Raw genomic sequence first — 16,404 nt, forward strand, 5'->3', positions numbered from 1 at the left:
GGTGGTGACCCCACAGTTACAGAGAGCTCCCTCCAAAGTAATATCTGTAGAGACTTTTAAATGGGCTCTGCAAAGTAACTCATTTCAAATTTCTTTTCTTAAAGGAGCTATACTGCTGATGATGTAAAATTTTCTTTAAATTGTTGTGGGCAAGTTTATAATGCTGTGCTCCTGGTCTGTGAACTGCCTGCTTGGTTACACGGGTGATTTTATTGAAATGTGACATTGTATTTTATGGTTGCTTTTATGTTAAGGGGCTGTGCCCTGAAAGCGTTCTTAAAAATGTCTATTTTAAAACAAAATAAATTAAGAAATACATAAATAAAACACCGGTGACTGTAGGTTTCTGTTCTGCTGTCACTGCTACAGCCTCTGTTGGCACCACCATTTTAAATTCGCCATACATGCTGGAGGATAAACTTTAAGTAGCTACTGTATGAAAACAAAAATGAGCATATGACAAATGAGAGGTTATAAAGGGAACGGTCATCCTCAGTTGCGACTTGCATCAATAAGGCAGGAATCCTAAATACCTTAACACTGATCAAAGTGTGACTTACTCCTGAGTAAACATGTGCAAGACTGCAGAGTTAGACACCATGAGATCTCAAGCATTCCACAGGTAATCATTTTGAGATATTTGGTATAATGCCTGTCTACCTGGAAAGTGGAATATATATTCATCTCCATGCAATTTTCTAAGGGCTTTTCTTCACCAGCTCCATGTGAAAGTAGGAGGGGGGAGTGTAAAAAACATATTTCTTTCATATTATTCATATTGTAGATCAAGCAGAAGCTGGAGCTGTTAAAAGCTGGTCTATTTCTCTGGAGAAAGAAGTGTTTGCGCTGCATTGCTAACCCCCACTGATTGAAGATCGAATACCTGTTATTTTGCTGCTTTTTTATCAAAAGAGTTAAAGACTTTGGTAAATAGAAGTTTGCTTCTTAAGAATTTGTTCTGTGAAAAACAGCTAATATTGTGGATGTAGTACATCTGCTTGTTCCTCCTGCATTATTCAAAACTTGGTTCCCTGCAATTGATTTGCAAAAGGATTGCTATTCATTTGCAGCTGCAGCCGATGAACCAGGCCCCGTCTATACTCCTGAGTGTTGATCATAGTATCATGGAATCACAGAACTGTAAAGTTGGAAGGGATCTAAAGGGTCATCTGGTCCAAAAACAGGCCAGTGCCCCATCTTTCCCAGCAACCTGTTCCCACAGGAGTCCAACCAGATGCCGTGGGAAGCTCACAAGGAGGGTCTAAGAGCAACAGTTCTCTGCCCATCTGAAATTCCAAAGCAACTGGTGTTCAGAGGCATACTGATTCTGCCAGTGGAGGGAGAACACAGCCATCATGGCCAGTAGCCACTGATATCCTTATCCTCCATGAATTGGTCAACTCTTCTAAAGGCACCCAAGTCTGAGGCCATCACTGCCTCCATTGGGATAGAAGACAATAGCTTAACTATGTACTGCATAAATACTTCCTGTTGTCTGACCTGAATCTTCCAACATGCAGCTTCATTGGATCTTCATAAGTTCTGGTGCTACGAGGGTAGAGGGACTTTCCTCTATCTGCTTTCTCGGTGCCGTGTATAATTTCTGACAAACTTCTATCATGTCTCCTCTTACTTGCCTTTTTCTGAACTAAAATGTCCTGAACGCTGCCACATTTCATGTCAGGAGAGTTACTTTATCCTCTTATAATAACTACTACTGCTAATCTATTATTCATGCCCCACCCATCTGGCTGGGTTTCCCCAGCCACCCTGGGCAGCTCCCAATAGAATATTAAAAACACAATAAAACATTAAACATTAAAAACCTCCCTAAACAGGGCTGCCTTCAGATGTCATCTAAAAGTCAGTTGTTTATTTCCTTGACATCTGATGGAAGGGCGTTCCACAGGACGGGCACCACTACTGAGGAGGCCCTCTGCCTGGTTCCCTGTAACCTCACTTCTCACAGTGAGGGAACCACCAGAAGGCCATTGGAGCTGGACCTCAGTGCCCAGGCTGAATGACGGGGGGTGGAGATGCTCTTGATCATTTTAGGTTCCCTCTTCTGAACCTCTTCCAACTCTACAATGTCCTTTTCGAGATCAGATGACCAGAACTGTGCACAGTACTCCAAATGCAGCTGCGCCACAGATTTGTATAACAGTGTTATAATATTGGCAGCTTTATTTTCAAATCCTTTCCTGATTATTCCTAGTGTGGAATTTGCCTTTTTCAAGATGACATGTCCTGGGTCAACATCTTCATTGAAACCAACACCACTTGGGACCCAGAGACTACAGTTAACTTCAGCAGCAATCAGCCACCAAAACTGATGGCTGCTTCTTCTCACATTTCTCTGTGAGAAGGATGACCTTACGCCAAATATTAACTCTCAGTCTGCCAATGCTGCCAGTAGCATTTTACTTCCACACTTGAGTGAGTGCCTCTTTGTGATTAATGTGGGACCCAACTTAGTTTTGAGAAAGGTCTTTACGTAAAAAGAGCTTCTTGAAAGAGAAAAGTCTCTAGCAGTTGATGGAAAGACAAAAGAGACAGTATCTGGATAATATTTTGTAGGAAGGAATTCCAAAGGGTAGGTGCCACAACTCTAAAGACCTATTTGACATATTGTGTGGGACAGACCTCCTGATACAATGATATCTATAGGAGGCCTTCAATGGCAGATCACAGCAATCAACTAAGCATATATAAGAGTGAGGTGGCCCTTCAGATATCCAGACCCCAAGCTGCATGCAACCAGCACCTTGAACTTAGCCCAGTTTGGTAGCATCCATTCTTAATTTTTAACACGTTATGACACCACAGCATTGTAAGTTAGAAAATTACCATGTAAGAAAGGGAAAGAGACCTTCCATTATCTATTATGCATCATATTTTACTATACTATCACTATCTCGTTTTTAAAAAACCTTTTAAAGTGCGCTGTTTCATGCATTATTCAGATCTACTTACTTTTTGTTCCCGCTTTTTTGCAATTCGTCTTGAAAGGTAGGCATGTGCCGTTTTCTTTAAATGCCGCTACTGTGTTGTTATGGAACAGAAACAGGATCTATAAATGAACAGAACAATAGACCTTCAGCAGGGAAATGAGGAGGGAAAAAAGAACTAAGAAGATCTGCATCACAGACAGGCTATTCCAAGGACATGATGCCAAATTGTGATTCCAACCCTGCACTGGAAAGATTTCGGGCGGGGGTTGGCAGAGGGCTTAACTTCTAAAGATTTCAAAATATTAACTCCCCACTTCCTCAAGTAGGAAGGAGGTGTAGTAACGCCACCTGGTTTTGGTTTCCTTTGGACGACTTATCATGTCTTAATAATGTTTGTTTTAAAATATGAAGGTAGATATGTCAAGCGAAACTGCATTGTACCAGGTTAGGCTATTTATCCAGTGAGGCCAGTACTGTCTACTCTTATTGGCAGTGTGTCTCAGACAGAGGTCACCTGTTTCCTGGTCCTTTCAAATGGAGCCTTGTAGCCACTACAGAGAAAATGAGAAAAGAAAATGAAATGGATAAAAGCTTGAATGACTGAACAGTCCTATCGCATTATGCTAGTATGATTATCCCTGTCCCTTTATTTTTACTGTCAGTCCGAATGTGGAAATATTCATCTTTATTTCTCCGCATGTTTCAAATGCAGTTATCCAATTAAATATCGGACACACCCTTAAACACGGTTCTTCTGGCAATCCATGAAATACCTTAAAAAGCAATTCTGTTATAAAAAGAAGCCCTTCAGCTTTCACCATCCTCATTTTAATTTCTTCCAGGAGAGACAGACGCGAGTTAAAACGCAGCGCATGTTTCTGAATGTAAAGTAAATGTTTGTGTGACCCACACAGGACATTTCCATGCAATTACAATGATAATTTTGAGCCCAACCACATGTTCGCAATAATCGCACAATCAGCTAAGCTTCAGATTTGAAATTATGGGTACCATAAAGTATTATATTGCGCCTGCTGAAAATCTGTACATGATGGCACTCGTTTGCAGTCTTTCACATCTTCCTACATTGCTGAATCGGTTGCTGCTGTAAGAAGTCTAGGAAAGCAACCCACAGGCTTGTATGAAAGATGGAAATCAGGCTTAAGACTATTCAGATGCAAATAATAAGCAGGTACGTCGCACAAAGCTGCCTTTGTAGAAGCTGCCTCACACATTTATTATATTGTCTTTCAACTATTGACAGTGCAGGTTAAACAGAACCAGGAAAAATAATCTCTCCTCCACACCAGTAATTGATCCATATAAATAAATAACGTTGCAATGGATTCATATTTTTATACATTCTGTTATTTCCCCAGATAGATAGGAAGAGACTATCTGGCTCTATGGATCACTCATGCAATAAGACTGCATATTATACATATTGCCAAGTGACATTTATTCGGCTGTCAGGCAAATGTATTCTTCTTAAAACGTTTGCTCTCCTATACCGATATAGAGATGAGATGCACTGCATGCAAAGTAGTCACTATGGTAGCAACAAACCTCTGTCCTACAGCTTCTACTTTCCCATCTTTTTTCAACTTTTCATATGTCTCCCTGAATACATTTTGCAGCCTAGGATGAAGGGCAAGAAAGAAATAAAGGCACCATGTATAACACCAAGTACAGCACCAGCCAAAATTATTGCACCTAAAAGGAATGGATACACTATACAGAGCATTGCATTCTACCAGCATAGAAGAGCTTCTGCACAATCTTATAACCCCTCAGTTGGTGTATCTTTGGTATATTACAAGCCTAGATGCACATATTTCAAGCTTAGTATCACAATGAACATGATGCAGTTACATTATCCTCTATGTATTTTGCTATCGGGCCCATTTAATTTTTCCTAACTATCTCACTTGTTCATCCTCCAGCATAGTGTTTTGCTGCTCTTTGATGACTGACACTAGACTGGGGTGCTGGACTGTGCCATATACCAGATGCAAGCCCTCCCTGTTAGGTCCTTCCCAGGGGCAGAGGGCAAAAGACCAACATGCATAGCATGAGCAAAGATGGGAGACAGCCCAGGAGAAGCAATGGGAAGAGCAGATTGGAGTGCTTTGTGCTCTGGGCTATAGGTTAGTGGCCGTTTGCCATGGTGTCATTTTTTTAAAGAGGGAGAGCTGAGCAGCAGAGGAACTGAGGCCACATGCATTTTAATGGGGCAGGGGGGAGAGAAAAAGGAAAAGTGCAGGGTCAAGTACAGTTTAAGGATTCCGTGCTTTGCAACATTACACTAGCTCTTTATTTATGTAACGAATTATACAACATCACATAAAAATGACTTTTAAATGAATACTAGTAAGAACTTACATTTTAAATAACCCAACTGGTGTCTTTCTGAACATAAAATGCCACAATTTGTTTATTAACCAAAATTGTAAATGTTAACTAATAGTTATTGTGTTTCTTACTAAATTTATATAGTCTACTTTCAGCAGCAAGGGCTCCCATGGTGCTTTACAAAGCGTGTTCTCCCTAGCCAGAGAGCACGTGTTGCGGTTGGGGAAACATGCCACCCTGCCATGACTAGGCAGATTTGGAGAGAACCCAAGCCTTCTAAAGGGTTAAGATTGGGTTGCTGGGGAGTTTTGTATGTTGCCAAATTCAGAGGAGGGGTTAGAGTCTATAAATATAAGGGGCCAGAGGTTGGAATTCCTCTTGGCCGTTTTGCTTCGGATCACCCGCCCTCCCTCCCTTTAATAGGGGGGTTCTCTGGATCGCTTGACCTTGCTATGCCTGTCATGGTGTCGTCTGCCTTGGTGCGGGGGCACAGTAGGAATTTTGCCATCTGGCGGATTGGCTGGTGCCATTTGGTTTTCGCCTACTGCGTAGCAAATCGTCACAACTTGTAAGGTTGGCGGTTAGGCATTGGTTAAAGTGGTGCTTGGAGGGGTAAGTGCCTGCCCCTCCAAATGATGCGAAGGGAATTCCGTTAAAGGAATCCAGGGGCTTGCCATTCTTTCGTCCTTGTCCCTGGCATCTGACTTGGGCCGTGCAAGCCCCAAAGGAACATGAGGGTGAGAAGTGAGGGACTGATGCCCAGCTTCATTCTCACCCAATACTTGTTTCCCACTAAGGCTTCCGCTGGTGTCCGGAATGCCTCTGGCTTCCGCTGGTGTCCGGAAATGCCAGCTCTGTCCCTGAGGGCAGATGCCTAAGCAACCAATGCCTAAGCAACCACTCACATTTTTGTATTGAATAAAGTTGTGGCCAAAATTATGCCAAAAACCTAAACAAAAATTGATGTGTGAAGTGTGAATTATTGGGGGGTGGCAATTGTGGGACTCAACACGCAATTGCTTCTGCTGCTATTTTAATTTGTGTACTGCTTTTCTACACAGGTAAGCCCAAAATGGCTCACAACACATGAACAGCAATACATATAAAATCATCACTGATCACTATAAGTCTACAACCAGTTCATTATACAAAATGGAAATCCAAATAAATAGTAGCTTGTTTCAATAATGCTAACATTTTAAATCCACTACAAAACAGAGTATCAATCATTAACATACAATATCAGCTGATAAAATATATAAGCAAGGGTCATATATTACAAAACTTTCCTGTACAGTCAGATGATAATCAAATATATAGGGTTGTATTCAACAAAGTCCTGCTCAAAATAAATTCACTGAAGTCAACGGAGCAAAGTTGGTAATGTCCATAAATTTCAACGAATCTGTTCTGAGTGTAACTAATAATGTTGGATACAACCCACACTCACCAGCCTCCATTTCACAAAAGTGCTAAGTGCCAGAAATAGCTGCCAGATTTCTTACAACTGCCAGTATAAAAAGTGCTAGACGCAAAAGTACTGAAAACAATTTTAGTTAAGTATTGCAGAGGGGCTATTGATACAGGAATTTCTCAAGACTAAAAACAAGCTCACCTAGTTAAGGGCCTTATAAGCAACCTGGCTTCACACTTCACATCAAGCCTCACATTAATAGATTGGCTTTCTAACTGTCAACAGGAAAGCCTCTACTTTATTGTTCTTCACCCTCCCCTTCAGATGAAAATAGCATAGCACCCTCATTCTGGCTTTGCAGCACCGCAGCAAGAGGAAGCAGGGGCTGGATGGTACAAGCCTCTCCTTGTTCCTCTGCTTTCCTCAGTCAGCTACAGTTCTTAAAGCCTTCAACAGTGATAGTGTGTGTGTGTGTGTGTGTGTGTGTGTGTGTGTGTGTGTGTGTACTGATTTTCACTCTCTTCTCTTGTGTCCCGGATGGTCAATAAAAAAACCAACTCATACAATCAAGAAGACAGCAGAATGAAACAACACATAAGCTAGCCTGTGAAAAACTCCATAATGACTTTGAAAGATCTAAAAAGGCCCAAAATGCCTGTAGGGTAGTCATTCACACATTGCAAAAAATAATAATGTGAAAATGCAGTCACCGAAAGAAGATGAAGATTTGCACAACATCTGCATGTACTAATTTCTATGAATACCTACTATAGTTTTGTTAGATATCATTATTTCATTTATGAACTGCTTCCCAGGGGTCATCTTGAACAACATATAGAAACACAGTTAAAACAATTGTATAAAGACATTTTTTAAAAGTATAAATATAGAAACAGTTTAAACCAACAATGTCACATACATAAAATCGATTCAAAGCAAATGCATATTCCATCTGAGATAAAGATTTTAGAAGGTTTGTTAAAAGACGAATGCCTTTAGCAGGCACTGAAAGACAATAGAGGAGGTGCCTGTCTAATAAGCAACAGTGTAGGTGCCACCCTACAGACATCATGCAGAATGGACCTCCTGATAGGATGGCAACTGCAGGATGCCCTCTCCTACAGAATGCAGTGATTGGTTGAGTATGTAGGGGGTGCGATAATCTTTTAGGTTTCCTGTACCCAAGCTGTATAGAGCTTTGCACACCACTTCCAGCACCTTGAATAGCTAAGTGGCAGCCAGTACATCACAGCTCGGAGAAGTCACCCACCAAGTCACCCGTGCATCTGCTGTCCAGATGCTTTAAGCTCTGCAAGCACAAGATCTCCCACCTAAGAGAGAAGAGCCACAGTACTTGTTTCTCTAATATGATCCAGGGCTCCTGATGCTACCACTGCAACTTGAGAAGGGGCCTTCAAAGATTGGTGGGTGCTCTTTGTGGGATATAAAGTTAAATACTTTCCCGCTACATTATTTCATTCCCTGCCTTTGACCACAGGTGCAGAAGTCCCAAGAACACTTTCTGGTGGTATCAGAACTGGCGCAATGGTGACCGCGATTTCACAGTCCTATAACAAAGGCGGCATGGAGTTCTCTGAGGACAGGAGACCACAGACACAGAACTTTTGCATGGGGAGGGGACAGTAATAATAATTTAGCATTTCAACATGACAGAGAGGCTTTTTTAAACACACACACACACACACACACACACACACACACACACACAAAACCACCTCAGTTTTGTTCTTTTCCTGTTTCCAAGTTACACAGTAGGAATCAGGAAGCTGTCTTGGGGTTTTGATCTACAATAATTCAGAGGATATCCTTGTCTCTCCCCACCTTCCTATAAATACATTGAAGAATTTTTCACCATGTACTGAGAAAAGCAATATGTAAACTCTGGAGGCTGACATTCTACACAATTATTGCAGGAGCAGCGTGTGCTTGTGAAGGGTTCCGCCCTGTTTCTTCCTTCTACACAAATTCACAGGACTGGAAGGAACGCAAAAGTGATGAAACTAACACCCCTGTTCTAGGACTAGACCTTCAAATATACGGCCTTTACAGATTGGCCATTATAACATTGCTTTATTTATTTGGCATTATTTTATGCTGCCTATACCTAATGTGTATGCAGCCACAACAAATGACAGATTGCTGTATGACGACACCTTCAAGTATATGAAATGACACCTTTTCTATACAACCTATATTCTGTCTACCTTCCACCCTCCCTAGATATATTCCTAAACACAATCGCCCATCCTGTTAGCATGAGGTTAAGAGAGGAAAGGGGCAGAAAACATCAGAACAATCCAGACAGTTTATTTTGAATAGTATCTGGCAGTAGGCAGGATAAATAAACTACACTCACAAGCAGGAACAGAACAGAGCACGTCACATTAGGCATTCAGATAAAGATAGCTGATTGATAATATCTCTACAAACAATATTGTGGGCATGTTTTGTTTTAAGATATCTAAATAAAATTTTCTGCTCATGGCAGGGAGATTATTTCAGTGTACATATATTTCCATGCAAAGTCCCTCTTGAGATGGAGACTGGCAGTAGTTTTTAAAAGAGTTGAAAATAGTATGATGGAGTCCTTGAGCTGAATATACATTTCTCTTTCTCACAATAACCTCCAATCAAATAGGGATGTTACAGAATATAAATAAATGGACAATTGCTAAGAAAGTCCAACGTAGGCTAGGCTCACATTAGCAGCTTGAAATACTTCAAAGTCATCCCCATCTGCCCCTGCATTTCCAATTGCATACCCTCCAAGATTTATCTGATGAAAATAGGTATGTCCAGTCAGATGGGTGGATGATGATGATGATGATTCTATTTATACCCCACGCATCTGACTGGATTGCCCCAGCCAGTCTGGATGGCTTCCAACATATATAAAAACATAACAAAATATTTGTAAAAACCTGCCTTCAGATGGCTTGGGCGTTGGAAGCCTCCATACCCTCCAACATTTCTCCGATGAAAATAGCGGTGCCCTAAGAAAAAGTGGGACATTCTGGGATCAAATAAAAAACCAGGACAGCTTCTGTAAATCCGGGACTGTCCCTGGAAAAAAAGAAACTTGGCGGCTTCCATTTTTGTATTGCATGGAAGTTGGTTTGATGAGAAGCACATCGAATAGGAACATTTCTCTAAAAGCCACAGGATGCAGATGGATTGTGGCTAATGTCATGTGAACTTGGCTCAAAAAAACCTGTGGTGGGAGTGTAAGATTGGCTACAAAACGCTTCCCAAAAATGAAGTGATTGGTAAAAAAATAAGAAGAAAAGAAGGAAGTTAAAAGAGGCTCAAATCTCTCTAGAAGGCATAGCTTTATTCAAAAACACAAAGGCTAAGCTAAAATGTATACTAAAGATCAGGTTGCACCAAGAGGATACAAGGCAGCTTCCTTTAAAGAATGAAATCTTGTCCAAATGAGGAAAACAAAAAGGGACACAAACGGTGGCAAGATAAATGCAAACCAACGATAAGGTATGCTTAAAAAAAAATAAAAATCTGAAAAGCATACTGCTAAAAACAAAGACCAAAAACAAACAAACAAATCTTCAGATACACTAGAAGCAGGAAACTGCCTAAGGCGGCAGTTGAACCTTTGGACGACAAGGAATCAAAGGTGTGCTAAAGTAAAGGAGGAAAAAGTAGATGGCAGAGGAACAATATGAATTTTTTGCATCTGTCTTCACAGCAGAAGATGTAGCTTGTGGCTGAACCAACTTTCTCAGGACAGGAGTCTGAAGAACTGAGGGAAATAGTGGTGACAAGAGACCAAATTCTAGGCCTTATTGACAAATTATAAACAGACAAATCATCAGATCCAGCTAATGAGAGTTCTTAAAGAACTGAAATGTAAGATTGCCAATTTTCTAAAATGTGTCAATTCTCTAAGAATGGCTTTCATACAGGTAGACTCTGTGTGTGTGTGTGTGTGTGTGTGTGTGTGTGTGTGTGTGTGTGGAATAAAATGCACTCTGCCTAAAATTTAAAACCACCATCCATCCATTCATTTTTTTAGAAGGGGAAAGGGATATATTAAAAATAAAACAAAATATTCTCCTCTGAAAAACTCTGTGACCAATATGGTTCTTCTGTGTCTGTTTGGCTCTGAAGAAAATTCTAGCACAATAAACAAATAGGTAAGACACTTTGAACTACTTAAAGCCAAGTTGTAGTTGCATGCTGGTGATAGTTCACCTTGATACAGAAGATGAAAATGAAAGCCCATAGTGGGACTCACGGGCAGCACGTTGACTTTTTGGGTTGTTGGGAGTGGGCACTGCAGTACTATAGTTACCTAAATTATTTATTTCTAGTAGCTTTTAGCAATATTGCTTCAGTAAACCCAATCCGCTTGAAATGGGTTTTCAAATGCTAGGCTATTGTAGAAAAGGTGCTTCTGAAGGTGCTTCTATTTACACTTGTTTCTATTTACACGTTCATAAAAAAATCATACCCTCTGGGCAAAGGTTTTTGCCATTCTTATATAACGCCTTGCGCGCACCATTTGTTTCCATTATGGAAGGCGATTCATTAAGACAAACACATTTCTATTAGAAAAGAGACAAAAGGGGTGAACAAAGAGGGGGCTTCATTAATGAGAAGCATAGAAAACAATGCCCATTCTTATCAAATACATAGACTACAAGGCCTTTTTTAAAAAAAATCAACAAGTGAGAATAGTTAAAATAGTTTAGTGAGCATTACAGTATGTTGAAAAGCAACCCAACATGTTTCATTGGTTTATAAAGCTCTGCCTAAAATTCAAAACAACCATGCATACATTTTTAGAAGGGGAAATGGATATATTAAAAATAAAACAAAATATTCTCCTCTGAAAAGCTCTGTGATCGGTATGGTTGTTCTATATCTGTTTGGCTTTGTCTGTGGCTATACCACCTGGTCCTTACATAATTGTTACCTAAGGGCCCATCTATACTTTTGCTTGACCCACATTTTGATCAGCTTGTGCACCATTTAATTCCTTCAGATCTGAGAACTTTTAATATTGTTGATACCCGAAATTGTTTACTTTCCTCTTCCTTTTCTGTTTCTGTTTTGCTTGTACACTGTGCCTATTAGAATCCCTTCACATGACATACGCTTGGAAGGTGCCATGCAATTGTGGGGGCGTGGGGCTGGCCTACTGCCTCTGATAGTGCATGCTTCCTTAGACCCCTGACACCCATGCACTGAGTGTAGACATCAGAAGGAGGAAAGCCTCTCATATGAAATGTGTGTCCCCTCTGCTCTTCAGAAAGCATTATTCTAAATAATGTAATGTAGGGGTCAGAAACTGGAGGCACCCAGCTAGGGAATAAAAGTTTCACACACGGTTGTCAACTCAAAAGGCAAGAGAACCCACACTGCGGCAGGCAGAGTGAACTGAAAACCACACTTTCTATAAATTCACCATGTGAATTTAATCCAAACTCCCTTTCAGAAGCAATTTCTGAAATAATAGGGGCTGAAAAATGCAATCCCAGAAATTGTTGTTAAGAAGCTGTATTACGCAGGTCATGTGTAAAGTTCTCTAAGTTTCTCTTGGAACAGATATGATATTATATTTCAAATTTTTGGACCAACCCTTTAGTAAGTGTCAAAAGGATAAAGGTAGAGCCCAGCTTGTTATATATAAAGTTAAGCAGCTAAAAAACCTGCCATGTATTACATACAGCATAATCCTAACTATGTGTAGTCAGAAGTAAATTCCACTGAATACAACCCCAGATAAGTAAGGTTAGGGTTGCAGGCTTGATCTGAGATGTTAATCTCATATAATTCAAAAGATGGTTGATACTTGCATTTTTTTTTATTTACTAAAAAAGCAGGAGGGTCATTCACACCATAAATTCAACATTCTTAGTGTAAACATCCAACTGGTTTCCCATGCTTGTTTGAATGTTCAAGATAAGAGCAAAATATAATTTCCCTTTTAAGTGGTTGTACGCTCATGCTTTGAGTATTTCTTTGATGCTATAGCAGACTGATTAAATTGCTGAATATGCCGAAAGTTTACAACCTTGCATGCCAAGATGTTTCACCCACAAGAACCCAAACATAAGTAGCATGAAGAGGGGAGAAGAATGAAACCTGGAAAGAAAGCAGCCACTACTAAAAAGGTGATACCGTTCTAAGTGTGTGAAGAAGTAGCATTTTTCAAGGCAAGAAGCAGCAAAAGGCATATTTGATATCTTAGCTAAAGGATTTTGAGAGTGGCTGGTGAAGATAATGCAAATTTCCCTGTTCCAAGTCTACTTCACTAACTGCACCTTGTGGAGTGGTCAAATTCATATTGGAGAGATGGGCATTTAATGTTTTTTGGCACCTTCATTTCATTCACGGTACGTAGCTCCACCTTTAGGTTCATCTTTACTGGCATCACTGATATTTATTCTGTTTATTTTTGACCCTGCAAATACTAATCAAATAGACATCTTTTTGCCACTTCTGCTGGAAATAACCCCAGGATCAAACAGAATTGTTCCTATAAAACCTGTCATCTTCTTTTGTCACTAAGTAAACATGCAAACTGTCCATCTCCAGATACTGCAAATCACATGCAGATGGTCCACGCTCAACCCCTGGCATGGATCAAGGTTATAAGATGATGTGAAAGACCTCGGATATGCCTGAGACCCTGAAGAACCCATTGAAGTAGGCAATGCTAGACTAGCTGGATAAGTAGTTGGATCTGTTTCTTATGAAACTAGTTAATCATGTAGGCGGGACGCGGGTGGCGCTGTGGGTTAAACCACAGAGCCTAGGACTTGCTGATCAGAAGGTTGGCGGTTCGAATCCCCGCGACGGGGTGAGCTCCCGTTGCTCGGTCCCTGCTCCTGCCAACCTAGCAGTTCGAAAGCATGTCAAAGTGCAAGTAGATAAATAGGTACCGCTCTGGCGGGAAGGTAAATGGCATTTCCGTGCACTGCTATGGTTCGCCACAAGTGGCTTAGTCATGCTGGCCACATGACCTGGAAGCTGTACACCAGCTCCCTTGGCCAATAAAGCGAGATGAGCGCCGCAACCCCAGAGTCGGCCACGACTGGACCTAATGGTCAGGGGTCCCTTTACGTTTTAATCATGTAGGCAGCACATAATACCAGTGATAAGCAGTATCTATAAATGATGCAAATTAGTCGCCATGTAGAAAGAAAAATAAGCAAGCAAGCAAGCAGGCAAGCAAACAAAGACTTTCCTGTGGCCTAGAAAGACTTATAGAATTGCAGTTGTCAAGATTCTTTGATTCATCTAGAGTATGAACCTGTGTCATGGCAGCAGGGACTTGGAGGATACATTTAAAAAATATTGGATGAAGTAGTTCACTAACAGCCTGAAGATAAAACGGGAGATGCGGCAGTTGACTAGAACTGCTACACAGCTGTTCACACTGTTATAATTAGGTTGTTGCACTGTCACTTCCAATTTGTCCATATCTTTCTGAACAACCCCTTGATAGAAGCAGCACCAATCCAGCAGTCATTAATAGAAGAAGCTGTGCAGTTGTATCTAAATGAGAGCTGCAAGAGCCAGCCAAAAGTGGGGGGTACAGAGGCCATGGAAGGAAAACACAAGGCAAGATGGAAGTACATCAAGACCAGAGAGGAGCTAAGAAAGAATTAAAAGCTGTGTGAGAGCAGAACTAGGTGGAGTAGATGTATGCAGCATATAAGGGAAAGGCTGGGGAAGCAAAGGAGGAAGTTGAGAGAGTGAGAAAGAAATTGAGAAGATGGAAAAGGTCTAAGCAGTACTGCAGGCTAGTATAGCAGTAGTAGGGATTCTTGTATATGATGTCAGGTGTGTGGCAGGTAAAGATGTAGCTGATCCAAAAAAGGAGCTTGCGCAAGCAAAGGCCATGCTCAGCCCTTGACAAGCATAGAGAACCAGCTGGTTGTCGGCACATGCACCGAGCAGGGAGTTAGTTGTGCAACTAATGCCAACATGCCAGGGCTGCAGTTAGTGGGGCCCAAGGGCAAACTGTATCATGACTTGGTAACACAGCAGGAAGTGACAAGATGAGTGGCAACAAATACAGCCCCAGGGAACTCTGGGAAAGGCACAACAGAGCCTTGAAGGATTGTGCATGTTAACCCGGTCCATGTACCTGGAGGGTTCCTTCCTTTCTGTTGGTTAGAAGTTGATGAAGCCCATCTATCCTACGTTTACCAGATTTTTTTCAAAGAATCCGGGAACACTTTTTTTTAAAAAGAGAAAAAAGTGTTATTTTTTTAAAAGTTACTTTTAAAAAAATTAAGAAGTAATATCTTCTCTTTTGTGGTCTCCTCTGTCACGTGGCCTTCCTCTGGGCCCTGAACTGCTCTCTTGGAGCGCTAGCTGCCATGGAGTAGGCTCAGGTTGCGCCTGGGCTTGGCCACGTGTCCTTGCCCTCCCGGTGCTCTCCTACCTCGCATCCTCAGTGGTGCAGCAAGGTCAGGGCTCCCCTCTTTTTTCTCCTTCCTCTTTCTCTCTCTTCCGTCTCCTTCTCCCTGCTTCGGTTCCAGGGTTTTTACTGGTCCCAGAGCGCCACTGGGCAGTCGACTAGGTGCTCTTGCTCCCAGCTCAATTTGGGTCATGGGGGTGGGTGTTAGTAGTTCCCCCTGTTGATGCGCCGGGCAAATCTGGTTCCCCCTTGGCAGTGGCGGCGGCAGCAGCAGTCTCAGCAGCCCAGAGCCAGACTGGTAGAGCAGTTGGCTCTGGCTGGCTTCAGGAGCTGCTCGCTGCCGTAGCGCTCGCCATTTTGCCTCGCCGGAAGTCCCCATATGATGTGTCTTGTGCCGTTGAACCAATCACACAACCTTCATTCCCTACTAATAAATCTACAACACTTAAAATATAAATCCGGGGACATTAAATGAAATCCGGGGACATACCCAGGACAGATTTTGTCCGGGGACAGATTTGTAAATCCGGGGACTGTCCCTGGGAAACGGGGACGTCTGGTAACCATAATCTATCCTTTGTTTTTTATTATCTGGGGGACCGTGGGAAAGGAGATGCTGAGCTGCTGCCCGCAAGTCCAGAAGCTGCAGCTATTTATTTTTTATTAATTTATTAGATTTCTATACTGCCTTTTAGCACAAGATTACAAGGTAAAGGCACAAATAAATAGTTAAAACAAGAACATTATACCCCCCCCCACACAAACACATTTAAAAGGCTGTATAATGTCAATCAGCCAAAGGCCTTGTTGAAGAGGAATGTTTTCACCTGGCGTCTAAAGATATATAAAGAAGGTGAGAGCATTCCACAAACGGGGGGGGGGGGCACTACAGAAAAGGACCTTTCTTGTGTTGCCAGTCTCTGGACCTCACATGGAGGAGGCACAAGAAGAAGAGCCTCAGATGATGAACGCAGAGTTCAGGTCGGTTTATATGGGGAGAGGTGGTCCTTGAAGTATTGCAGTCCTGAGTGAACAATGCAAGAAGTTGTTGACTTCTATTCTGCTCCACATTCAGTGAATGCAGTGTTGTTTCCATTCTATTACAGTCTTGCTGTTGACAAAAACTACATTATTTGTCTCACTGTCCATCACGGTGGAATTTTACGCAATTTTGTTATGGTTTTGTTATTACACACCATTCATTTTAATGCAAAAAAACAACATAATGCAAAACAAAGCTCATCAATTATGTATTGTTTGCAGTCTGAAAGCAA

This window comes from Podarcis bocagei (genome assembly GCF_964188305.1).
Source record: "Podarcis bocagei genome assembly, chromosome: 4".
In the NCBI taxonomy this organism is placed as follows: domain Eukaryota; kingdom Metazoa; phylum Chordata; class Lepidosauria; order Squamata; family Lacertidae; genus Podarcis; species Podarcis bocagei.